Source organism: Macrobrachium nipponense, chromosome 5 (genome assembly GCF_015104395.2).
Source record: "Macrobrachium nipponense isolate FS-2020 chromosome 5, ASM1510439v2, whole genome shotgun sequence".
Taxonomy (NCBI): domain Eukaryota; kingdom Metazoa; phylum Arthropoda; class Malacostraca; order Decapoda; family Palaemonidae; genus Macrobrachium; species Macrobrachium nipponense.
The window spans coordinates 31795836-31822510 of record NC_061107.1 but is presented as its reverse complement, the minus strand read 5'-3'; the positions used below and the strand labels follow the sequence as shown (position 1 = coordinate 31822510).

General features: G+C 41.1%; 1 protein-coding gene across 23 annotated transcripts in view; it reads right to left on the bottom strand.

Moving 5' to 3' along the window:
• LOC135215277 (uncharacterized) overlaps positions 1-26675 on the bottom strand; it is a 524407-nt gene that overhangs the window by 362928 nt on the left and 134804 nt on the right. The window lies entirely within an intron of this gene.

Sequence of the window (26675 nt, the reverse complement as noted above, 5' to 3'; positions counted from 1 at the left end):
GAACGAGCTAGAGATAGCATTTTGCATCCATCCCATACTAAAAGGCAGGTTAAAAAGTGCCGTATCTGAGAAGCAGGAGGAACAAAGATGTGATGCTCTAATTTGTTGAAATGCATGGGGATAGTTGTCAGCACTTGATACATGGGCAAAGTGCTTAGCAAGGAACCTCGGCTACATCTTTGGGGTCAGATATATAATCTATTATTTCCCTTTAATATGGTTAGAGGCTTAGAACGAATTTGCTTGAAGTTTCTAATCTGTCCAATATTTCCTTTGAAGGAGTTTTTGGTAATTAATATAGATATATTTCTTCAAAGATGCCTCTCGCTTTTTTAAAGTCTTTTTTGTTTGGCACAGGTCTGAAGTACGCTATTCTTCTGCTACATAGTGTGTCTCAGTATCTTCTGAAGCAAGTTCGGGTCACTTTTCTTGCGTTGGAAACATTCTTTACTCCACCAAAGGACTACAGAGCGATAAGGCTAAACCGCCAGTTTTAGGTATAAACTGATAGCATTATCAACAATAATATTTCAAGATGTGATAGGATGCACTGGAGATGTAAAATTCTATACTCTTTATCGGTGTGTGAACCACTTTTCATAAGGCTGCCAGTCTGCCTCGTATATACTTTCATTTGGTGGACACTGAGAAGGAAGCATTATGGACTAATTTAACATTATGGCCAATGGTCACTGCCATGTATGTGTTATTTTGACAAGGTAGTCCAATCGGAATGGCTGAGGAACAGAGTAACAAATCAATGGCTGATGTAGAGTGTGGAATACATTCATACCTAGTGAGAACATCATTCATAGTATACATCATTGTTGTCGATTACTTCTTCATCAAGATTTACCCCATCTTAGCACAACATTCCACCCCATAAAGTTATGCTTTGCATTAAAATCACCATTAAAATAAAAGTGCAGGAAGTGATGATCAGTCTTGGAGGTCGACAGGCTAGCCTTCTGGATTCCAGCATGATCTAGGGAAAAGTTGTAAAGGATGGTTCAATTACATAGCGAGCATAAGGTAATTTTTCTTCCGATATGAGGTTCTAACTGCACATGCCTGTAGTGGGATGAGTAGGATTGTTTCAAATTTTACAGATTAGGGAAAAATAAAACCCTGTACCACCTGAGCTTCTTGCAGCTGCAAGGAGGGGAATCTACAAAAAGATAATGAGCCAGGATTAAAATTGTTGTCAGCGATCGTGTTTTCTGTAGACAAATACCTGCGTGTCCAAGTCCCTGGTTAAAGTTTTATTGCTCCAATGATAGTACTTAGACCTCTGCAATTCCACTGGATAATAGAATCTATCTTTGTTTTTAATAATTTTTCTTCTTGTCTATTTGTCCTTTTAGGACTTTCAGATGAAGCCATGTAAGGCCTGGAGATGGAGGCTGTACTAGCTCACCGCCTCTTTTCTTCTTTCTGTGTACTCTTTTATACAAGTCAACCTGGATCCATGAGCAGTAGAGCACTTACCTGATTTGGATGAAAGTGAGGAGGATGGGGACCTTTTCCTCTTGGAAGATCTTGTTTTTCCAATCTACATCAAAATCAGGTAGAGATCTGCCTGAGACAATACATGAGGTGTTGGAAGCCACTTGGGCTTCCTGGAGAATTGTGCTAGAACTTCAACAGTTCGAGCACGTGGCCCAGAAGGCTGGGCTACTTACTCTAGAGAGATGCTCCTATCGGTGACACTACTTTGGTTGTGGGTGGAAACCATCTGACCTTCTCTGGAGCGGTTTGTGCTCTGGCTTTATAAGCTGAGCACTTGCCCAGATGGTTGGGGCTACTACCACTAAGGGAGATGCACCTGACGGGCCAGTGCTACCACGGTCCACCTGTGTTAGTGGATTATATCTTTGGTGGCATCTTGACGCCGTGAGCAAACTTTATGTTTTCGATATTGGAGTAAATGCTTTGACATTACCTACACTAATATGTTCAGCATTTGCTTCAAGATGCAGCTTCTTCTGTCTTTTATTCTCTACAAATTTTATCATTGATTATGATGATCTTTACAGTTGAACAGGTGGTATCTCTGTTGCATTGAACCATGTTCTAACGAAGACAACAGTTAATACAGATCTCGATTATTGCCAGTACCCGGGAGGGTGACGGTACTTGAAACAATTAAAGCATTGTAAAGGCCTAGGTTTATATTCCGGAACACGTACTTTTTCATTCTCAATAATATATGACTGGTATGACAGGGTTTCAAATGTTAAAAACACCATGCTGTTGAGGGATCTACTTACTTTCCAAACATTAGCAGGGCACATGTCCAAATTCTGTTCTGAAGTCATATAGACTTTAAAAAACTACTCCCTTACATAGCGGAAGCTCATATGTGGTTTAATAATCCTAATAGGACAATTTCGGCAATCTTCATGCACAAGCATGAGAGCTTGAGTAATCTGTTTGCATTAATCAAAACAAAGATTGCTACCGTATCGCTAATATCTTTACTTTTAATTAAACCAACTTTTTGTTGTAAATTTTACTCATCTTCTAATAGTTATAATTTTCTATCTTCCCAGATGCAATATCCATGTGGGGGCTTGGGGGGTTCTTCCTTCTGGAAAGTCATGCTCTATTCTTTTCCAAACATTCTTGCTGGTTTATATACCTTAGGTTGTCTGTGCTTCCACATAGAGCACCAGAAATCAAACAATGTCAAGTCTTGTGCTCTCTAAAATTTTTATTTGCTTCTAAAGCAATCTCAAAACTTGAAAATGATAACCAAGCTCCAACAAGCCTTTAACTTACCATTTAAGCTCTCATTTAAAATTTCTTTGATTGCCCCAAATTACAGAAGGCTTCATGAATTATGTCATAGCTACAACCAATTGTATGTTTTTAAGTGGAGAATTTTCAGATTTTTTGTTGTATCTCGGAATGAGCCAGAACCAGAGAGTAAAGTATTACTGTTACTACAAGAATTATTTCCACAGTGCCGAGAAATTGTCGTAACAATAACTGGTCAGAGAATATGTTGGAGGAATCCTTTTTATGCCGAGGTGTCAACAGGTTTCCTTATAAATGAGTTTGGGTTGCGTGACAAGCCTTTGATGAGAGCATAGGGTCGTCAACAGAAATAGGGGGGGTGCAAAATAAATACATAGTTCATCCAGATATTCCCCATAACCACCATGGGAGTCAAACTAGAGGACGGGTCATCCTTTAATTAGGGTCGTCTAGGGTAATCTGGATAATACACCCTATCGCCCAGTGCTAAGGCGTCATGAGTCCGTCGAGATCAGACCCGGCATGAGGCTAGGGTTGACATTAAACTTTACCCTCGCTCGACCACGTCAGGGACTAGAGTCTACGGGGTGAGTGGCATGCCGTCCATCCTACCTCCTTCAAATCCCAGATTTAAAACTAAAATTCAGTCCAAAACCAAGCAAATAGTCGTCATCATAGGAAATCCATACTTATGGGGGAGGAAGGCAGAAAGATGAAATGTTTTAGTAGAAGAAAAAGGCTGACTATTTCGTTGGATCAAGAGCTGGGCACCAAGGTCAGCAAGAAAGCAGTTTCCCACAGGCATCAGGGCCAGCTGCTGAACCTAAGCCCCCATCCTCGGCAAGGGCTTCAGGCATCTGGGGGGGTTCCAAATTGAGTATATATTTTTTTTTGTTTTCTGATATTTTGAAATGTGTACTAGGCTGGAGTAGCACGTGTTTTCAAATGGTTTCCCCAATTTGTTTGATATTTATAAGTATACTGGTATATTTTTCCATTTAATGTATTGCCTTCTTGGAGGTTTATATGTTTCCAATGATTTCCATATCTTTTGCCAGACATCCGTGGGATGGTTGAAAGATATGTTTGAGACATATTTCTTCATGATGCCAATTTTTTTCAGCTACCCATTACCGTTTTTTCTAAATTGGCTGACTTATTTGTTATATAGTGGTTAATGTGGCTAATTGTTATGTTTGTTATAAAATATTTTGTTAATCTGTTTATACTATAGGGGCATTTTGTGAGTGATTTAAGGCGAGTTTTGAGGCGTTTAGAGTGCGACTCAATATAGTTTTATTTTACTTAATGTTGTAATGTTGGATTCCACCATGGGACAGGGGGATTTTGTTGGAATGTGATTTGGTTTTTGGAATACTTTTATTCTGCCGATTTATTATGAAGTTTGAGAAGGATTCAATGTAGTAATTGTGATCTTCATTATGTGGAATGGTGGTAGTTTCGGTGTTGTGGTAGGAAATATTTATCCAGTTAGCTTTGGAAGTATCTTGTAGGTGACAATATTTGACATTACTTAAGTAGTTCAGAATGATTGGGAAATGGTCACTTGTGTATGAAATCGTCTAGGCGTCCATTCCAAATTTCTCCGCTACATCATTTGAAACATAATGAATGGTCATTGAAGAAAAGGTAGGTGGTGTATTTGAAAAAAAGAGTTGGAACTCACTTTCATTGAGACAATACAGGTTGGTTTCAGTCATAGTATTACCTATGTTGATGAAGAGTGTCAGTGGTGGTTTATTTAAATCCCTAATAGGATTATGGGCATTAAAATCTCATAGATAAGTAGTGGTTCCTGTATACTTTTGCTAATAAGTTCAGAAAATCACTGAATTTGCACTGAAATTTGGTTGGTTATATAAATTACAAATAGTAATTACTTTTATCAGGCATATACAGTTAATTGATGTTATTTTGATATGGCATAGAGGGATGTCAACAGGTCATATGAATGCTATTATGAAACGTATTTGCTGTGCTAATTTTCAACCGCAGTTGGTGAATAACAGGCAATTTATAGTGTTGGATATTTGTAGGGTTACTCATATATGTGTAGACATATGCACATTGGGTTGTAGGTCTCGTATGATTCTTGAATTAACCCAGACGTAGTAGGTTGAGAGACCCATTCATATCCATGAATGATTTATATTCCATTATGGGGAGGAATTGTGTTAAATTCTGTAAATGATTGCAGATTTTACTTTATCTCGTGTTTATATGCACTTGAATTCTATTTGGGTTTTTATCGTTGTATGTATGTGGTTATTAGATCTGCAGTTGTTGTGTTCAATAGTTGAATATTAATAAGTCTATTTTTACTTTTATAATTCCTTTTTGTATTTAGATTCAGAACATAATTCGTTCTAATGTTGGTGTGTTAAAGTGCACCTCCTTACTTGTAAAATTGTCAACAATTTCATACTGGTCTCTGTCTGTTGTAGTTAGTGGGTATATGTACTACAAAGCATTAATTTCAACCACAAGACGAAGCATGTTTGTAGTTTAATTATTGGTTCAGAAGTTTTTTGTCTAGCTTTAGAAATTTCTGGGTGGTAAGTCTATTGTTCCTTTTCTGTAGGATAAAGGGAAGGTTGGTTTGAGGGGTTTAGTTTGTTTGTATGTATGAGGAATTTCGGTCTTGTGGATGTTTTGAGGGGTGATAGTTCTATTTTGGTTGTTAATGGTATGATTTTCATTAGTATTATGATGGAAATTGTAAAAGGAGTATCTTTATTGTCAAGATGCTTGGCTGTTGATTGAGATGAGGGTAATTGTGTATTTCCATGTGATGAGGTTAATTAATATCTTTCTTTAAAATGTTCTCTGGTGTAGTTGGAGTTCTCTCTGGATTGATTGTAATTTTCAATATAATTTTTTTCCTAGGTGGGGTTCTTTCTAGAATCTTTCTTTGCCAGTTCGATTATCACATATTTTAATTCTTCTTTTTGAAAGTTCTTCAATGGATAACTGAATCATCTATGTTAGTGGTGTATTGTTGTCGTAATAATCACTTTTATTGGATTTCAGTATATTGGTAGAAATCCAGTTACATGTTTATACTATCTGTTGTCATTGTGCTGTTTGATGTCATGATTTTTAGTCACATTTGAAAGGTGGGGGGTTGGATGGATTGTTAACGCTATACTTTTAGCTCAAAGTTCTGGCTTCCATGACGCGCAGTCCTGTCCTATTTTATTAACAACTGAAGTTCTGTGTTCTATTGGTAAAATGAACACTCCTTAGATTCTGCGTGAGGGCTAGTACAATTAATACATTTGATTGATACAGTTCCAATTAGTGGTATGGTCATCGGATGCACAGGACTGCATATATAGCATATTACGGGCATCTTTGTATGGGTCCATACCTTGCAGCCATGTGTACATTGTCGTGTAGGAACAAAAGGACGGAAACTTCTCATTTCCAAGAATTTTTCATTTTAAATGGTAGGTCTTGGCCTGTAAAATTTTATTTGGCAATGTTGATATTTTACTTTATCTTATGTCCTACTTGAAATAGAGGTATTCTAAAGCTTGGATAGGTTATATCTCAATTTTAGGGAAGTCTAGCAATAGTTGGTTTTGAAAGGAAGCTCCTGCTCGCATTGGGTAGGATGACTGTACCCTGTACATAAATTTCAATGTTCGTTGCTTGTAATTATTACCTTTATATTATTTATTTCTGTCATACTAAAAAGGCAGTGGACTGCTTTTTATTGGTATTTGGATAAGCAATTAATTGTCAATTGATGTGGGTGCATTCCATGTCTTGTGTTGGATAATGTGTAAGTATAAGTTGTTTTCTAGCATCGCTGCTGAGATTTTGTTGTCACTTTGAGGATAGAAATCTTGACCATTATCTGGCAGAGGTCATCTAAAATGTAACAATGTGGGATTAAGTCGGTAATTTTGTGTTCTTTTTGGTCCCTTGTTTATGTATGGTGCTGTTATTATGATTTTAATATTTTCTGTATTGGGGAGGATTATTTGTCTCTGAATTCAGAATTATTGGTTCATCATATATGGTTCCCATTGTCTACGATATGGAGGTTTCCATTTATTTTTGTTTGTCTTTTTTATTATGCACTCTATTTGGTTTTCTGGCTAGCTGCTTTACTGGGAACAGGTGGTCCTTTGTATCTTTAAGTACTTCAATACGTGGCAGTACCGAGGAAATTCGGGCAGGAGTTGACGGCCACATCGGTCATCAACTGTGCCGTAGTTTTTCCAGCATGGGGGCCCAGGGGTACTTCAAAATCATTTATTTACCGTTCAATAAATTTTGCGTTAAAAAAAAAAAAAAAAAAAAAATCTTGAAAAGATATCATTGGCCTGCGCGAAGTAAATCTTCTGGCAAAGGCACAAGTGAGAAAGGACTCCCAAATGTCCGCATCCCTACCATACCCAAAAGGGGATGGCAGACATGTTAGTATGGCCCAAGTGTAAGCGACCCGCTTGCTAGGATAAGAGTAGTAGTTGTTAATACAATATCCCCATCCTAATCTACATTATGCCAAACGGATAGAATGCCGAGAGTTTCTATGCCTAGAAACCAGCCCCCCCTGGCAATCGTGGTCCAGCTCCCAGAATAGTTCCGCCTGAAAAAACAGGTAACGAACATTGTCGGTAGATGAGGATATACCACAGTTTCACATATAGCTTCGGATTTAACTCCACGTTAATCCATGAGATGTTTTTCATTTATTTGCTTTCAAAAATTTTGGCAAAAAATGGAAAAGTCCACATACGGTATTTGAAAATATATAATGTCATATGGACTCTTGGGTTCGAAACATGGGAAGAGATTCCTGAGGTTCGAGAGCCCTCACACGTCAAGGTGCGTCCAAAATGAGGGGGAGGACAAGGGGAAGACAAACACCATGAAATTTTGAACCAAACCAAAGTAAGAGGACTTGGAAAACATATGGACAATGGGATACACAACCAATCAGCAAACATGGCCCAGAAGTCATGTGAAGAAGAAACAGGAGAATAAAACAAAAGTCTATCTCTACTAACATCAGAGATCCGCGACACATGTCAAACACCAACTAAGAAAATGGCCCCAAACTAGAAAGCCCCAGGTCCCGAGGAAGTCATGGATACTGCTCAAAAACTTCAAGGCCATACAACATCCCCCCCCCCCCCCTCCCCCCCCCCCCCCCCCCGACCCCCCAACAGAAAGGTGCAGAAGAAGTGTAGGGCACAAAAGACCAGTTATGATAGACAAAAAATGGTAATGAAGAACAGTAGAAGGAAAAACCACAAAGCAATGGCATGGACGACTAAAGAAAGCCCCGACATGAACACACACATGGCTAATAGAAAGCCTGAAAAATAAGGGCAGAGGAAAATAAAATCAGCTTCCACAAAAATACAACGCACAACTTACAAGTCGGGAATAAGATAGCAGAGGTTAAATATCAGAAGCAGGATTCTTACAGGTGACTCACGTCCCCACTACTCTCGTAGTAGCCATGATCCATGACAAAAGAACTGCAGAAGATGTATGCTGGGTGCTACTCGAGAAAAGAGGCAACAGAATAACCATCCGATGTCATGGAACGACATCAAGCTGTATGGTAAGAGCATCAAGGAAATAGATACCCTAATCCAATGCAAGGATGTATCTGGAGACCATCAGGAGGAGTTTGCGAATAAAAAAATATGCCTAGCAACATACAAACCTTTGGGCAAAAGTAACAAGGACTGAAGGGATGAAGATACCGATGGGAGCAATCATCAAAACACATAGAGGAGACGGGATACAAATACCGGGGGAATAAGAAAGGAGGGAGATATAAAACACTAGAGATGAAGACACAATCAGGGAAAGAATATATGCATGAGAACAAGGCGTAATCAAAGTACAAAATTAACGCCGGAAATAGGATAAAAGCCATAACACATGGGCAGTGACAGTAATCAGATGCAAGCGCAGGAATAGGGAAGGCATGAATGCAAACTCTGCAGCATAGACCACAAAAACTAGGAAACATATGATACAGGAGGAGTATGGAGTTCCATTTGACAACATGAGATGAGAGAGAGAGAGAGAGTGAGCGAGATGAGACGAGAGGAGAGAGAGAGAGAGAGAGGAGAAGAGGGGAAAGAGAGAGAGAGAGAGAGAGAGGAGAGCAGTGTGTAGTTGCTGGTAGGATAGTAGCGATTTAGATTCTGGATGTCTGATGGTGCTGTTGGAGTTTGTAGTGTTAGAGTTCTGTGTTCAGGGAGTATTTGGGTCTTAGTCAGTTTGTCATACCCTGTGTAGGCCAGTGGTGGCGGCAGCAGTCTATGAAAGACATGAAACGTCAGTTAAGTTTTGTTTTGTTGATTTGTTGTTAGGTATGTTAAGTTTGATGTTGTCGCTTTGGAGTTGTTGTGCCTGTGTTGTTAGATTTGTTGTGCTTGTAAGTTTTTGTTGAGTTATATGAGAGTTGTTATGGTTGAGGGTTGTTGTTGGGGAGCTGTTGTAGTTTCTTGTTGTTAGTAGGTGTGTGTGTGTTTGCTTGTTGTGTTGTCGGTTTTTTTGTCTTGTTGGTGATTGTTTGTGCAGTGGTCTTGGGTTGTGGTTGTGTTCTTTTTGTTGTGTTGTTGAGTTGTGGTTGTGTTCCTTGTTGGTTTGCTGTGTTGTTGAGTTGAGGTCCTTGGGTGTTGTGTACTGTTGAGTTGTGGGGTTGTGGCCCTAGGGTGTTGTGTTGTGGTTCTTGGTTGTTGTCTTTGTTGTTGTTGGTATCTGCAGTTGGGCGAGTACATGTGTTTGTTTTTTGTTCTTGTGTGGGTAGGTCAATTGTCCTGCGTGGTATTCTGTAGTGTAAAGAGAAAGTGAATTGACTGAAGGTGAGATGGTAGCTGACTGAGGGGGATTTGCCCGCTTGTTTTTTAAGCTTGTGATCCGCACAATGACAATACACAAAGCACTACACTTAAGAGCAAATACGGACAGACTATATATAACACGAAAGGAAGGAGGGAGAGGACTACTAAGTATAGAGGACTGCGTCAACATCGAGAACAGAGCACTGGGGCAATATCTGAAAACCAGTGAAGACGAGTGGCTCAAGAGTGCATAGGAAGAAGGACAGATAAAAGTAGATGAAGAGCCAGAAATATACAGACAGGAAAATGACAATCAGAACAGAGGACTGGTGCAACAAACCAATGTACGGACAATACATGAGACAGACTAAAGAACTAGCCAGCGATGATACATGGCAATGGCTACAGAGAGGAGAGCTCAAGAAGGAAACTGGAGAAATGATAACAGCGGCACAATACCAGGCCCTAAGAACCAGATAGTATGTTCAAAGAACAATAGATGGAAATAACATCTCTCCCATATGTAGGAAGTGCAATACGAAAAATGAAACCATAAACCACATAGCAAGCGAATGTCTGGCACTTGCATAGAACCAGTACAAAAAGAGGCATGATTCATTGGCAAAAGCCCTCCACTGGAGCCTGTGCAAGAAACATCAGCTACCTTGCAGTAATAAGTGGTACGAACACCAAACTGAAAGAGTGATGGAAAACGATCAGGCAAATATCCTCTGGGACTATGGTATCAGATCAGATAGAGTGATACATGCAAATAGACCAGACGTGATGTTGATTGACAAAATCAAGAAGAAAGTATCACTCATTGATGTTGCAATACCATGGGACACCAGAGTTGAAGAGAAAGAGAGGGAAAAAATGGATAAGTATCAAGACCTGAAAATAGAAATAAGGATATGGGATATGCCAGTGGAAATCGTACCCATAATCATAGGAAAACTAGGCATGATCCCAAGATCCCTGAAAAGGAATCTAGAAAACTAGAGGATGAAGTAGCTCCAGGACTCATGCAGAAGTGTGTGATTCTAGAAACGGCGCACATAGTAAGAAAAGTGATGGACTCCTAAGGAGGCAGGATACAACCCGGAACCCCACACTATAAATACCACCAAGTCGAAACGGAGGACTGTGATGGACACAATAATAATAATAATAATAATAACTGAGGATTTATTTTGATTATTCTGCCATATCCTAAGTCTACCTTAAGTCAATTATTTCTTGATAGAGTGGTTGACTGATATCTGTAACCCTATTCCTCCCAGCTGATCTACTGAGGCAAAAGCTTTCAGTGAATCAAGATTACAGTGTGCTAATAGTGCGCTAAAATTAATGGTGCTACATGGATAGCAAGTACATTTGGAAAACCCTGAACAGTGTTCATGCAACACCAAAATCTGGAGGTGAATTAAAGGTGATTTGGTCTATGAAAATTTAGCTCCCAAGCCAAGCACTGAAGAGGCACTTTCAGCCATTCAGTGCTTCAGACAGTGAAAAGAAGGAACTGGAGAGTTTGGAGAGCAAGATGGAAGAGGGAACAGAGGGAAAGTAAAATGCTTTAAAACAAAAAAAGTGGTTGTAGCAGCAGCAGGAGCAGCTGGGGACCTGAGGGATGCCTCATACCCCCTTGAATAATGCCCAAGTGCCCCATGTGAGTGCCCAAGAGGTCAACCACATAGTACCTGGACCTAATCAAGTGGAAACACTTGTCAATTTTGACTAGTATCCTATTTATAAACGCTTACATTTTATGGTCTACTGGAAATACCTGTAATTCTAGACACAATCATGCAATACTTGATGCATTTTTGGTAATCCACTACATATACAAATAAGCTTGCTGGCATCTGTAAAACTTAGAACTGTGAAAATGAGTAACAAATGATTGCATCAAAAGTATACAACCATAAAGTCAGTTGGAAATAAAGATGCTCTCTACTTCTGTCAAATTACTTAATACTACATTCTTCCAATTTCTGATAACAATGTTTGTTTCTTCCTTCCTGCTCATTATTTCTATACGTCCAAATTCCCTTAACATTTCACTATTATGTAGAGAGGTTTCTTACGAGACAAGGTCACTGACAACAGGAGGAGGAGGAGGAGGAGGAGGACGGAGGAGGAGGAAGGAGGAGGAGGAGGAGGAGGAGGAGAGAGGGGAGGAGGAGGAGGAGGAGGAGGCATTTTGAAGGTAACTCACTGAAAATGACATTTCAAAATACCAAATTTGTAACTAATTTGTATTTTTCATAACTAACAAACCTGAGGTCTTAACATTAGGATTTACTAGCGCCAAGCTGGAAACCGGTAAGAATTAAAATTACACTTGTGAGATCCAGGGATAATGGCATCTATACCAGGTCACGGGGCATGTATACCCAGAATGCCCACGGCTACCTGTGACCCATCAGTTATATTTCTAACCCAGTTTAGACTGCTAGAGGGGTGGTTCGAGGTGGGCCTTTAACTGTTTAAGACCTCAGGTTTGTTAGTTATGAAAAATACAAATTAGTTACAAATTTGGTATTTGTTCATACACGAAACAAACCTTCGGTCTTAACATTAGGATAGACTTACTATTGGAGGGAGGTAAGTCTCTACAACTGACTGGAAGTTTGCCACCTTATCCATTTCCGAATATATAGGGAAATTCTAGAGAATGGACAATGAACCTAGGACCAAAGATATAAGCGGATCTATTGGTTTCCTCCACTGGGTGTAGATACCATTCTACTGTTTACTCTTGTCCTTGCGACTGGATCCACCTTCACCCCTCTTTCCTTTATTATCCAGAGGGGGTGTGTTGCTACTGAAAAGTATATCATCAGCTAAGATAGCTTCACAGTATGGCTGACCATCTCACCTGCATCTAGTCCGTTCCAGCACATGACGGTATCTCCTTCATATTGCCCGTAGTTAAAGGAGTAGGAAGAAAGTAGTAAAGAAAAGACCAGTCATCCCATTCATTTATTCTACTTTCATACCTTCATCTTAGACTAGACGCAACTGACCCGCCAGGGGCACTGGATGAACTATATCATTGTTGGGCCGCCACCACTGGACCCAAGGAAAAGGTGTCCAAGGATCTATGGGCAACATCTTTCAAATAAAATGAGGTGAAAGTTATTTGGCGCTTCCACACGCCAGCTTTCAGAATTTTATCCACAGACATGTTGCTTCTTAAATGCTAGGGAAGCACTCACACCTGATGTCATGAGCTCTAGCTCCCACCTGGCTATCTGACCCTCTGTCTTCTGCAGTATAAGCATTTCTGATTGTCTCCCTTAGCCAAAATGATATTGTATTCTTGGACACTTCCTTCTTGTTCCGTCCTGTACTTACGAACAACCTCTGGCACCCCGGCCTGAGGTGCCTTGTTCTCTTAAGTACTCCCTTAGTGCCCTGACGGGGCACAGGAGCATTTCAGCTTTGTCGTTGTCTACAAAGTCTGCCAAGGAAGGTATGGTAAAGGAGTCGAATCTGCCGTCTACTATTGTTGGATTTGGGTCTTTGCCACGAATTCTGGGACAAACTCACACACCATTGATCTCCAAACCTCTCGAGTGCTTTATGAGATATGAGAGGCATGTAGCTCCCCCACCCTTTTGGTTGAAGCCAGGCCAATAAGAAGACTGTCTTCAGGGTCAGGCTCCTATCCGTGGACTGCCTTAGTGGTTCGTAAGGGGGTTTTGTCAGACTACTCAGTACCTTGGTCAGATCCCAATCTGGGGTTTTTAGCTCCTTTGGTGTGGGCATGACTGTTCAAAGCTCCTCATCAGCATGGCAACTCCCCATGAAGACGATATGTCCACTCCTTTCATTCGTAAGACTGAGGCTAGAGCAGCCCTGTACCCCTTCACTGCAAGATACAGACATATGTTTTTCTGTTCTGAGATATATCAGAAAGTCTGCTAACTGCTGAATAGTGGTACCGAGTGGAGACATCGTTCCCCTACGATCACCAATCACAGTATGCTGACCATTCCCTGGGTATACTGTGCAGATGATTTTTCTGATATTACCTGCCATCTGAGTTGCTGCTTTCTGCGAAAAACCCTCGCTCTCGGAGGAGATACTTGACAGTCTCCACCGTGAAGCGATAGGGACTTCACCGACTGGTGGTACCTCCTCCACGTGAGGCTGACACAGAAGGTTGCTCCATGGAGGTAACTCTCTTGGCACATCTACTAGGAGTTCCAGTAGGTCTGGAAACCACTCTGCTTTCGGCCATAACGGGGCTACCAGGGTCATCTTGAGGTTCTAGACCGCATTACCCTGTTCAGAACCTGACGGATTAGACAAAATGGAGGAAATGCGTACACGTCAGATTGTCCCGGGGTGTTGTAGCGCATCTTCTGCTGCTGCCTCTGCGTCCGGGACTACTGAACAATACACTTCCAACTTTTTGTTGTACCTGGTTGCGAAATAGGTCTATGATCGGTCCTTCCCACAAACATGAGCATCCTGTCCACTACCTGTTGGTGTAGGGACACTCCGTTCCCAGAATCTGATCCCTGCGGCTCAACTTGTCGGCCACTATGTTTCTTTTTCCCGGAATATACCTGGCCTTGATGTCTACCAGGTTTCTCTATAGCCCACTGGTGAAGTTGAACTGTCATCACATGTAACTGCCGAGAAACTAGGCCTCCTTGCTTGTTTATATAAGCTACTACTGTGGTGTTGTCTGACATCAATACCACCGAGTGTCCCTTTACTCTCTCCCCTGATTCTTGTAGAGCCGGAAAGCTGCTTTCAACTCCAGCACGTTTTATATGGAGTTCTCTGTCCTTGCAACTCCATTTTGCTGACACCATCAACTCCTCATATGGGCTCCCCAGCTTCTAGTGATGCATCCGAGAACAGCAAGAGGTCTGGGGAGGATTGTTGAAGGGGGACACCCACCCCTGTCAGATTGTCGTCGTACACCCCCACACAGCAAAGTCTTTCTCACTTCTGCCGACAAGGGAAGGGAATTTGCTCGTACGGGTGATCTACTGTTGGTGACCAAACTCCTCATCCTCCATTGTAGGGACCGAAGGTGTAGCCTTCCTTGTGGTACTAGCTTACTCCAGGGAGGTTAGGATTCCCAGCACCACCTGCCACTGTCTTGCTGGCTGTGTCTGCTTTCCCAGAAAGGCATTCACCACTTGTTTGCATTTCTGTACTCTTTGGTCTGTCGGGAATACTTTGCTTGTGTTGTGTCTATCACCATTCCCAGATATTCCAAACGTTGACTTGGATCCAGCTGCGACTTCTGCTGATTCACACAATACCTAGGCTGTGACAAAGCTGCAGGAGGGCCGCCCTCGTCCTGAGTAATTTCTCCCTGGACTTTGCTATCACCAGCCAATGTCCAGATATATTATCAGCCTGATCCCTGAGCGTGCGCCCATGCCGACACGAGGGTGAACACTCTTGTAAAAACTTGAGGAGACGTTGTCAATCCGAAGCACAGGACCTTGAACTCGAAAGCTTTCCCTGCAAGACTGAAGCGGAGAAATTTCCTGAAGACTGATGGACTGGTATCTGAAAAGTATGCGTCCTTTAGATCGACTGTCAGCCTAAAGTTCTCCGATTCTGACTGCTTGTAGAATCGTTTTCGGAGTTTCCATCTTGAAACTGGTTTTCCTTATTAAAACAGATTCAGCGTTGACAGGTCTATTACTGTCCTCCACTCCCCGTTGGCTTTGGGTACCAGGAAAATCCTGCTGTAGAAGCCTTTTGTCGGACTGCATACTTGTTGCACAGTCTTTTTCCATCATCTTCTTCACTTCGTCCTGCAGAATAGTGCCTTCTGAGATTTGTGGGCATAAGTGACGTGGGGTAATGGTTGATCTGTCAGGGGCGGGGTTACCTCGAACGGAATCAAATACCCGATCCTGAGAACATCCACCACCCACTGCTCTGCCCCTAGTTCCTGCCACACCTTCCAGTGATTTGCCAGGCAACCCCCCACTGGTGTGGCCGAGTGATGGGAGCGCCCATCCTATCTTCTTGAGCCTCTCCCCCTTCCCCTATTGCCCTTCCTCTGTTGTCTCATTGTGAAAGGGCCGATGAGTTTATCCTCTTTGGGAAGAGGGTCTTGTGACTCTATTAGGGATGCTATGGTCTCACTGGTTTCTTTCGAGACATCTGCGTTGTCTTCCCTCCAAAGGAATAGTTTGACTGTTAGAGGTTTTCCTAACTGCCTGTTGCACCAACCTATCGTTAGTGTCCATCCTTCTTCTATCTATCGCTTCTTCCAGTATTGACCTCTGGCAACAGTAGTTGCGATTCCAAGATATCCCATTCCTCATTGCTAACAGGGAATCCAAATCCACATTGCGGCTTAGTCTAGCCAATGCTGCATCTCTCCTCTTAGCAGGATATTTGCCCAAACATTGGCACTTACGTTTGTCAGGTACGCAATCGCCTTGGACCCTGACTGTAGTAATCTAATGAACAATGGTTCATCTACTACTTCCTTGTTGCTTCCGAGGATGCAATTTTTGCGCCACTGCTGTGACCAAAGGTCTAACCAGGACGCAGCCTGAAAGACAGAAGAAGCTGTTGCTTCTAACGTGGCAGCCTCTTGGTACGTCATCGAAGGGCAACTCCATTTTAACCTGATCCAAGGTTAATCCAGGCCTTACCTTACCAACATTAGGGTTCATTTGTCTAGACAGCAAAGGGACCTTTCGTGTCGTATAATATTTCCTTTGCTTTATCATTGGAGGGGGAATAAATTTTTTTAATGATCTAATTAGATCTTAAGGAATTATCCTCCCTGCAATCTTTGCGTTTACGTGTTGCAAGACCGATTCCGCATGACTCGAACAAGGCAATTCATACGACACCTGGTATCCCTCTTTAGTCCAAACGCCATGTCAATTCCAGGAGGAAGCATACTGGCCGGTGTTTCTGTCTTCTCCGAAAGGCTATTGAATTGACGAATCAAATCAATAACCTCTGCATACGAGGCCAGAAACTCTTGGTTTTCTCCTTCCTCGGCTCTAGTGTACCACTCTCCGTCACGAGAGATGTTGTCTTCGGCCTCTATCTTCTGACAGAACGGCCCGGAATTCCCACGGCCGCCTGCCCCCTACGCCGCGGCCCCCTTTTTGATCTTTGCTGGCCGCTGTTGGCTCGATCCCAGAATAGTCAGCAGGGGAACGAGAACGTCTCACTCTTTCTCTGCTACGGATCTAGAGCGAGAATCTCGTCGTAGATCTCCAAGATGAAGGCTCCTTAAGACAGAGGTAAGTTCGTCTTTATTAGCATTGGCATCGTTTTCGAGCGTCGGCGAGCCCGGCCTCGGCCTTCTATCCAGACGGACACTGCCTTCCACGAACGTATCCGCCGAGGTTGCCAACTCTCTATTTTTTGTACTTTTAATAGGAGCCTTATCGTCCTTCGTACGTATTTTGAACGGCCTTACGGGCGAAACTGGGACCTGCATTCCATCCTCTGCTGCACCTTTCGCCGCCAACGTCGATTTTACCAGAGGTATCGCAGTTTTTGCGATCCGAACTGGCAACTCCGCTCGGCCGCTAGCTGCCGGCCGTCACCTCTCTCGCTTGTTCGGACTCTTGCGAACGGCTTTCGTCTGGCAACCTTGTGCTTAATAGCCACTGAGTTTTCCGACCTTCTTGCTGACTTGGAAATGACAGTCTTCGTCCGAAGGAGAGGAAGAATTGATTCTTCTCTCTTCTTGGCCCGAGGATCCGCTAGGAACTCCCGAATCCTCCTCCAACGCTTGACTGGCGCTCGCCGTGACGTTATCGGACTTAGCGATGACGCCGAACTAGAGGAAGAAGACGAAGAAGGCGAATCACACTTTTTCTTTTTGTCTCTCTTATTCATTCTCTCCTCTATATCCTGTAACTTCTGCATTACAGTTTTTGCATTGACGGATCAGAAGGCGTATTAGCGTCTGGGGTGCAGCGAAAAAGGCCGAGAATCGGTCTGTGACGTCATCCGCCTCTCTGTCTCGATGGGAGAGACTGAGAGGTTTCTGCTGGTAACCGCACGTTTGCTGCCAAATTACCTCCCACGTTCTGCATCGCTGTAAATACTGAGTGGGATGGAGAAGCAGCGGCATTAATTCCCATAAATTGCAAGCCCGGGGGATGAGGAACATTCAGCGCTGCCGGACCCTGCTGGAACCGTGACGTCATATAATGCGCAAGCGACCATCCAAGGTTGGTAGCGCCTGGTAGGCCTAGCGCTGACCACGTACCATCTAACCTATGCGCTTGCGTAGCAGGAGCCTGGAACAAAGATGGCGGATCTCCCCCTCTACTTGCTGGGAACAAAGGGAGAGTGCAAATTATTCATAAAATTACCCAAGGCCCCTCCTGACGTTTCCGATACAGACGCTAGGAAACCGAAGGGGTAGAGACAATTCAAAAGCAGGTGGAGAAACATATGGAGCAGCCTGTTTATTACCGATACAAAAGAAGCCGTAAGGTTGGTCATCCAAAGATGGCGTCACCCCCTTTCTTTTGTATTGGCTTTTCCCAAGAACTTCTTCCACTGTTCCACCGACCAACCGCGACAAACAGAACACGGATTAGTAAACCGTGCATACGTTTTCCCTGCACCGTACTACACGTTGGATGAGGATCCGTCGACACCGAGGTTAGGAACCTAGAACAAGGGAAGCCACTGACTCCTGGGCATTTCCTTTGTCTCCTCTTCGAAGCGGTAGACGATCCCGATGTTGAGGCAAAATTTTCCATCATACCACGTATACACTCTTACCACACACTGATCACACTTGGAGAAAGAAAAGGAATGAAAAATAAAAAATGAAATGGATAAAGAACGGGCAAACTGAAAACCGGCTTTCAAATGAGATAGACGTAAACACGTCTTATCTGAAGGCGGTAGGAAAATAACTGATGGGTCACAGGTAGCCGTGGGCATTCTGGGTATACATGCCCCGTGACCTGGTATAGATGCCATTAGTCCCTGGATCTCACAAGTGTAATTTTAATTCTACCGGTTTCCAGCTTGGCGCTAGTAAATCCTAATGTTAAGACCGAAGGTTTGTTTCGTGTATGAACAAATGAATTGTTCAAATTTTAAAATTAATATTATATAGGAAAACTAAAATACCCCAACTTCAGATGTTTCTGCAGTTATCTGCTAAATAGTTATGATTCTTTTTTTATATGCTGCCATTTCAAAAGTGATACTTTTCAACAAATCTCTGAAGTTCGAATGGTATGTGTCACATACAGGTTGGTTTAGGCCAGAAACTGTGTGATATTACTGTAGTACTGTTAGTTATGAGATACTTTGCAAATATTTCTTTCAAGTGCAGGATGCAATGTAGGATCATTGTTACTAAAGACTCTGTTACTTATCAGAAACCTAGATAATAATACTGCAGCGCAGGGTATAAAGAAGGGACTTGGTTACTTAACAGACTTTGCTACTTGTCAAAATCTAGACAACATTCAAGTGCAGCCTATAATAAGTATAGGTCTTCTTGACTTGCATACTGAGAAGGGAAGGAAAAATATAAATTTTCATAATAAAATTTATTATTTGGATACTTACCTACTGTTAAATTTAGCTATATCTCACCGCTGATTAGGTGAGTCTGCATTCAAACAAACAAAAATCGAATGGCTGCCTGGATGACTATAATTTACCTGTTCTCCACCAGGTGTGTTTCAGTTGTTTTAGCTCTTGTCAGAATTCTCCTTGACAGCCCACTTTGTGGGGAGGCTGGGTGGGTCTACTTTAACAGTAGTTAAGTATCCAAATAATAAATTTTATTATGAAAATTTATATCATTTGATATGAATCTTACCTACTGTTAAAGTTAGCTGATTCCCACATTAAGAGGAAGATGGTGGGTAGTGCAGCTAGACAAAATTCCACTCAGCCATTCGAGCTAAAGGTTTCTTATACGAAACCCAAAACATTCTCACCTGATCTGGAATCCTTGGTGGATTTTACTACCACCAGAAGCTGGATTCCATTCAGGGAGCAAGGCTCTCATACGTATGCAGCAAAGAGTAGCCTTGCGGAGAAAACCGCTTTGATTCAGCCAGCATGAAACGCAAGTGGTATGAGGGACCCCTGTGCCTATTTCCAAAAGCCCTATCAAACGACAGTCACTTAAAATGAATACCTTTACAATATAAAGGTACGCTCCTATGCAAAATTTGTACCTTCATGCTTCCCAAAATATCAAAACCCGAGGTTTTAAACAAAAGCGCCTAAAGAATTGCTCTGTTTTTTGGTTCAGGAAAAGACTACTACCCACTACTAGTAGCGGATTAAGGGCTTTACTGTTTTCAAACGCAATTCTGTATACTTAAGGTAGTGATCAGGTAAAATCCAAATTGTACCTCTACTGTACCATATAAATCCTATTCCGGAGCAACAAATTGACTTAACAATAAATAAAGTAGCAACTGCTGTTCACATTATGAATGTTTACCTTCAAAAAAGGTAGAAATAAATATGGAGCTAGTTTCTCATGCCCTATCCAATGCATGACAGAGGACCTTTGTTCCTTTGGCAAAGTTTCTAAAAAATCACAACAAAAAAGGTTTAACTTGCCTCTTCAGGCTTAACCTTCACAAAAATACATTCTAGGTTTTCTAAAACTGCAAAACAAAAAGTTTAACTTTTGCCTTCAAAGCTTAACCATTGGCAAAGACACTAGGTTTTCTAAAACCACAAAACAAAAGGTTGATTTTTGCCTCTTCCAGGCTTAACCTTTGCCAACATCTGTGTTTCTTAAAACTACAAAACCAAAGGTTAACTTGCCTCTACCAGCATTTACCTTTGACAAAGATGTTCAAGGTTTCTAAAAGGATGATAAAAATGTTCTGGGTTTAACCTTTAAATTTAAATCCCCCTACAGGATAGAGAAGTTTCCTCTTCTTCCCCACTAAGGGGTTACATTGGAATTCTTACAGGGCACTGTAAAGCATAACCTTAACATCACCCTCAGCTCTGAGGCAGAAAGCTAAAATAGCATTCCCTTTACACCAGCTTAAAGAAGGGGGTTGAGAAGAAATTTACTTATTAACAGCTGAGAGTGCTAAATAAAAGGTTTTACAGTAAATTAACCCTCTTACGCCGAAGCGGTAAAAAAAAAATTGTCTCCCGTGTGCCGGAGGTGTTTCAGAGTGAGCACAGAGCGGAAAAAATATTTTTTTCAAAAAATCACAGCGCGCTTAGTTTTCAAGATTAAGAGTTCATTTTTGGCTCCTTTTTTTGTCATTGGCTGAAGTTTAGTATGCAACCATCAGAAATGAAAAATATTATCATTATCATATATAAATAATATGATATATGATAGCGCAAAAACAAAATTTCATATATAATTGTATTTAAATCGCGCTGTGCACAAAACGGTTAAAGGTAACAAGTTACTTTTTTTTCGTTGTAATGTACACTAAATTGCGATCATTTTGGTACATAACACATTTTTAAACGATAAAAGCAACACAGAGAAAATATTATCACAAAATAATGCATGAATTCGTAACGCGTGGACGTAAACAAATATTTTTTTTCAAAAATTCACCGCATAAAATCTAAATATTGTCTAGAGACTTCCAACTTTCTTTCAAAATGAAAAGACAAATGATTGAATATTACTATAATGTAAGAGTATTAGCTTACAATTGCAGTTTTCGACCATATCTGATGAGTTAAAGTTGACCGAATGTCGAATTTTTTTATATATATATTTTTTATATGCAATTATTTCGGAAATAAGAAAAGCTACAACCTTCAAATATTTTTTATTTTATTCTACATGAAATTGCGCACATTTTCATATATAAAACTCTATGAAATGCCTAACATGAAACGGAGCAAATATTCCAAGAATGGTACGTACGCATTTCGGAGATTTGTGGCGGAGAATCCGCGCGCAGAGGGAAGGAAAGATTTTTTTTTAAATTCACCATAAATCTAAATATTTTGCTAGAGACTTCGAATTTGTTTCAAGATGAAAATAAATGACTGAATATTAATAGACTGTAAGAGTTTTAGCTTACAATTGCGTTTTTCGACCATTTCGGTAGAGTCAAAGTTGACCGAACGTGGTTTTTTTTCTATTTATCATGATTTATATGCAAATATTTCAAAAATGAGAAAAGCTACAACCTTCAATTATGTCTAGTTGTATTCTACATGAAATTGCGCACATTTTCATATATAAAACTTTATGTAACGGCTAATTTAAAATGGTGCAAACATTACCACAATCGCACGTATGATTTTTTCGGAAGAGTTACCGCACGGACGTAAAGAAAATGTTATTTTTTTCATAAATTCACCATAAATCGAAGTATTGTGCTAGAGACTTCCAATTTGTTGTAAAATGAAGGTAAATGCTTGAATATTACTAGAATATAAGCGTTTTAGCTTACAATTGCGTATTTCGACCATTTCGGTAGAGTCAAAGTTGACCGAAGGTTGAAATTTTGGCAATTATCGTTATTTATATGAAAATATCTCAAAACTGATAAAAGCTACAACCATGGGTTGTTTTTAGTTGTATTGTGCATGAAATTGCACATATTTCCATATATAAAACTTTATATAACGGCTAATTTTAAAATGGTGCAAACTTACCACAATGATTTTTTTCGGAAAGAAGAGTACCGCACGGACATAAGGAAAAAGTTTTTTCATAATTCACCATACATTGAATATTGTGTTAGAGACTTCCAATTAGTTGCAAAATTAAGGTAAATGATTGAATATTACTAAAATAGAGTTTTAGCTTACAATTGCATTTTTCAACCATTTCGGTAGAGTCAACGTTGACCGAAGGTTGAAATTTTGGCAATTATCGTTATTTATATGAAAATATCTCAAAACTGATAAAAGCTACAATCATGAGTATTTTATTGTTGTTATTCTACATAAAATGCGCACATTTTCATATATCAAATACTTCAATGTAACGGGGCTAATTAACAATGGATACAAAAATTTATTCAATAGTGACAAAATAATTTCCGAAATGTGTCACAGATACTTTTTAGTGCGGCAAGAAAGAAATTCACGCTTGCGCGCCTGCGTAACGATTGTAAACAAAACAACACCTTGATCCGTGAACTCCCATCATCCCCCAAGGCGCGTGATTCAAAAGTTTTAGGCTGGTAGGCCTATAAGTATTTTTCTGCGAATTTTAAAAAAAACTTTTTGTTAAGTCCGAGCGTAAAATACGTCCAGTCGGCAACAACGGGCAGTACTAAAAAATGTTGACGTAAAATACGTCCCCAGGTCGGGGGCGTTCAAGAAGGGTTAAGATGCAGTTTAGACCTGCATCTAAACTCCAGAGAGAGACTGATATAGAGATCAAGGGGCTTCAATCTCAACACCTTACAGCGCTGGTCCTCAGCAAGATCTAAAAGTACTTGATGCAATACCGAGGAAAGTACGTATGGAACGATAACTTTGGAAGTAGACAGTGAAGTCTTATCTCCTCTAAACAGAAGACACTGACATCTACAAGGTTCCAGGTACTGAAAATTCCTCTAGAATGGCACCCTCAGCAATACACAGACCACTGCTTCTGACCCCAGGCCATGGCAGTTTTAAATTAAGGACAGATCCTTTGATAACTTGAAAATCTTATTATTGGAGGGACATTCTAACATCTCCAAGCAGTTAAGGAGATGCCTAGTTAATGGAAGTGTATGGAATTGTGTAGTAGAGTTGATTTCTTCTCAACGGAAGAATGAGACATCTACCAAGAGCATTGGAAATTCTGAAAATCATTTGCCCTGAGGCTACAAGGGCTCTACAGGAGACACTGGGCAATTCTTGAACTTGAAATTGCTCAATAGTATTCAGAGTAGATACGAGGGGCAGGCCTATGAGTCTGAATTAGGCCAAATTTAAGGAGACATCCACTGCTCAAGCCTGAGGTCAACAAAGAAGAGAAATCATTCAGATGTCCCTGTTCATCTACATGCTAGGAGGTCTAAATGAGTGCTCCTTAAATCCACACCAAGTGCCCAACTTACGGATGTAAAGGCCCTTTTAGGCAGTTGCTCTTCCTGAATCCCCAATTGCTAAAACACTGTCCTTCCACAGATTGAATGATCAAACCAATATGTTGTTTCATTTCACTCAAAGCAGCAAACTTCACACAAAGACTTTGTTTCTGACCGGGAATAAACCTGCTAAGCATCCTGATATCTTTCCACTGCCCTGACATCTAAAAAGTTTTACCAGGTGTAGTGTTGACCATTCTATGTTGCATGAAAGTGTAATGACACTAGTTAAACTCTGTTGCATGACAGAGGGAAAAGACCAAAACTTGGACTTGGGTTTTAAGAACAAAATGGACGATTCCTGGTTACAGAGTCCCTCCTACAGTCCTGGAGCCAAAGTTGGTTCTGGATTACTTACAAATTAAATGAATTTTATTTGTAATTCTTACGCTGAAAATGTACATTAATTGAGTAGGATTATCTGAAAATATCCCCAGTGAGGCCATGTTTCCTAATAAGGAAAAGCCCTAAATTATTCAAGCAGCACATGCCTATTCATCTTTGACTGACAAGCATGCATAATTAAGTATCGTCCCCACATCACAAGATACGAATGGGGATATAGAGAATTAAAAATATAATGCATAGAAATTGGGCCAGAAGAAGACAGGTCCTTGGCCTTTGGAATACTGTTGACAGAGTTGGCCAGCTTGAATCACTGATCCAGTGGAAGTGTCTTGCTCCTAAAGTTGACACCATCCACCAATGGGCAACAAGTCCCTGACATAACTTATAAAGGGCTGCACACTTACCCAAACAAAGTGCACAGAACGGCAATACCTTCTTGTAAAAACATCTTGAAGGAACTTGCATGACTGTGGATGTATTGGTACATAAATGAAATACATTCTGCATGTGTACCACAAGTCTCACCATTCTTTGGAAAGGCACTAAAACCATGCTAGAAAACCAACAAGTATGTGGGCAGACACTTCCTGTTATTCAGTCTCCAAACATCCAAAAATATCTCCAATTACTTATGGAGTTCATCCTAAAGAATTACCCTTGGACCATCATTTCCTCTATATACAATCTCCTACTAAAAAGAAATTTGCGAGAGATTTCTGCTGATGACAAAGGAAGCTATACGAGGGAGATTAAACCAGTGGAGAACAACCAAAAAAGAATCACAACTGCCCTTCACCGTCTCCACCTTGTAACATACTGGTCCTAAGTCTCTCCATGCATGTTAGGAGGTTACAACTGTCCGTATCCCATACCTGAGTCTGCACTTATCCCCGAAAGGTGTAAAATATGACTACCAATAGATAATCCCTTATCGTCTTAAACCGAACTGCATAATCAGACAGGAAGCGAAAGTGTTCTCACTTCTTCCAAACCGAGTGAGTATAAGCATGACATTACCCTGCAGCATCAGAAATGAGTTACTTGTTTTAGTTACATGTTTCCTCACTAAAAACTCCCGCTGGCAACAAACCCTAAAGCTGGCTTCACAAGCTCGCTGGGTTGGTGTCTCCACCTCTCTAAGCAGTCGCAGAGACAAGACACCATAGCTAAATGGTAATAACTCAAGCTAGACTGAAACTCCATCAGCATGTCTGTCAGTCTTGTTTTCATTTCCCAACAGGAAAGAGAAAGAAAGCAAACCTCCTACTAAAGCTCTCTGCAACTTCAAGACATGGCGACATGCCAAGGCAGACCCAAAGGGAGATTTGTGCGTCCAAGGAGAAAAGTTATGAAATACTCTCTAATTGGAGAAAATGTTGATTCTCTTCTACAATATTTAGAGGGCGCCCAAATACGCTAAGACAATCAAGACATATTCTCTATGTGGGCTCTTTCCTTAACAAAATGAGGATACAGCAAGGCATAGTGTTGCAACAAACGCTGACCAGCCCAAATGATTTCCTCCAACTCCATTCAAACTCTTCTTCCATCATCCATCAGCGGACAATGGGAGGAGACAGCTGCCGACAGGAGGTAAACAAAAGAGCTTAAAGGATTGCTCTTTCTCCGCAACCCTTGGCGACAAAAAAGCGACAATTGTTGATTAAGAGGTGACAGCAGCTGAGTACTGTATTGCATCCACCACGATTCAATGAGAGGAAGACAGTTTAAGCGACTCAGGACTCGGCCAAGTCCACACGAGTCAACTGCATTCACATGAGTCAACAATGTCCGAAGTCTGCACAAGTTGACTGAGGGAAAGAGAACGAGGTGCCAGAAGTGGGAGGCAGTGGGAGAGGATTTACGACGACTTTCCCACCTCATCCGAAAGCAGACGTACATACTTGAAAGCATTCCTATATGAAACTAGGTGTTCAAGATGACACAATGTACCTATGGAGCGAGCATTAACGCTTACCTAAACGGTCCTTACGCGAACGCTTTAATGGTCCTAGGCAATCGCTTCAACGGTCCTTTTGGCGAATGCTTTTAAACGAGATTCAGACCATGAAAAGGGCGAAAGTAGGTTACTGGAGGACACAGAATCCCTTTGGTCCCAAGAACCAACCTGGTTCCCTGGCAGCAGACACTACAAACTGTGCAGGGCAGTCCGAGGCTCAGGCTACGTACAGATGAGAGCACCAACACCTTACTTCTAACAGGGAACACGAAAAGAGCGCACACTAAGGAAGGACTCGGAACGTTCTCCTCACAAACTAAGTTCAACTTTTATTAAAAACTAAAAATAGGTTTGATGTTTCTAACTTCTCGTTACGCTTTTCCTGACCGAATTGGGAGCAGAAGGCGGAGCTACAAAGTAAGTTCAATACTAGCCTACTAAAATGCCTAGTACTGAGTTAGGGATAGCCTGACAGGTTGTAGTCCCGACCTAACTAATTGCTTTCGCAATCTATTAGTTTCCTGTCTTACCTGTATCTGAAATATTCAGGCACAAATTTCTCAGAACAATTCCCTATATTCTTCACATCTAGTAGTTCCAAGATCACACTCTGTACCCTTGCAAGTACAAACTGAATGTTGATCAACTTCCAATTTCAACATCCTAGTTACACCAAAAACATTCCTACATAGCCTGATGTTATTAGTTTTGCTTCCGGTG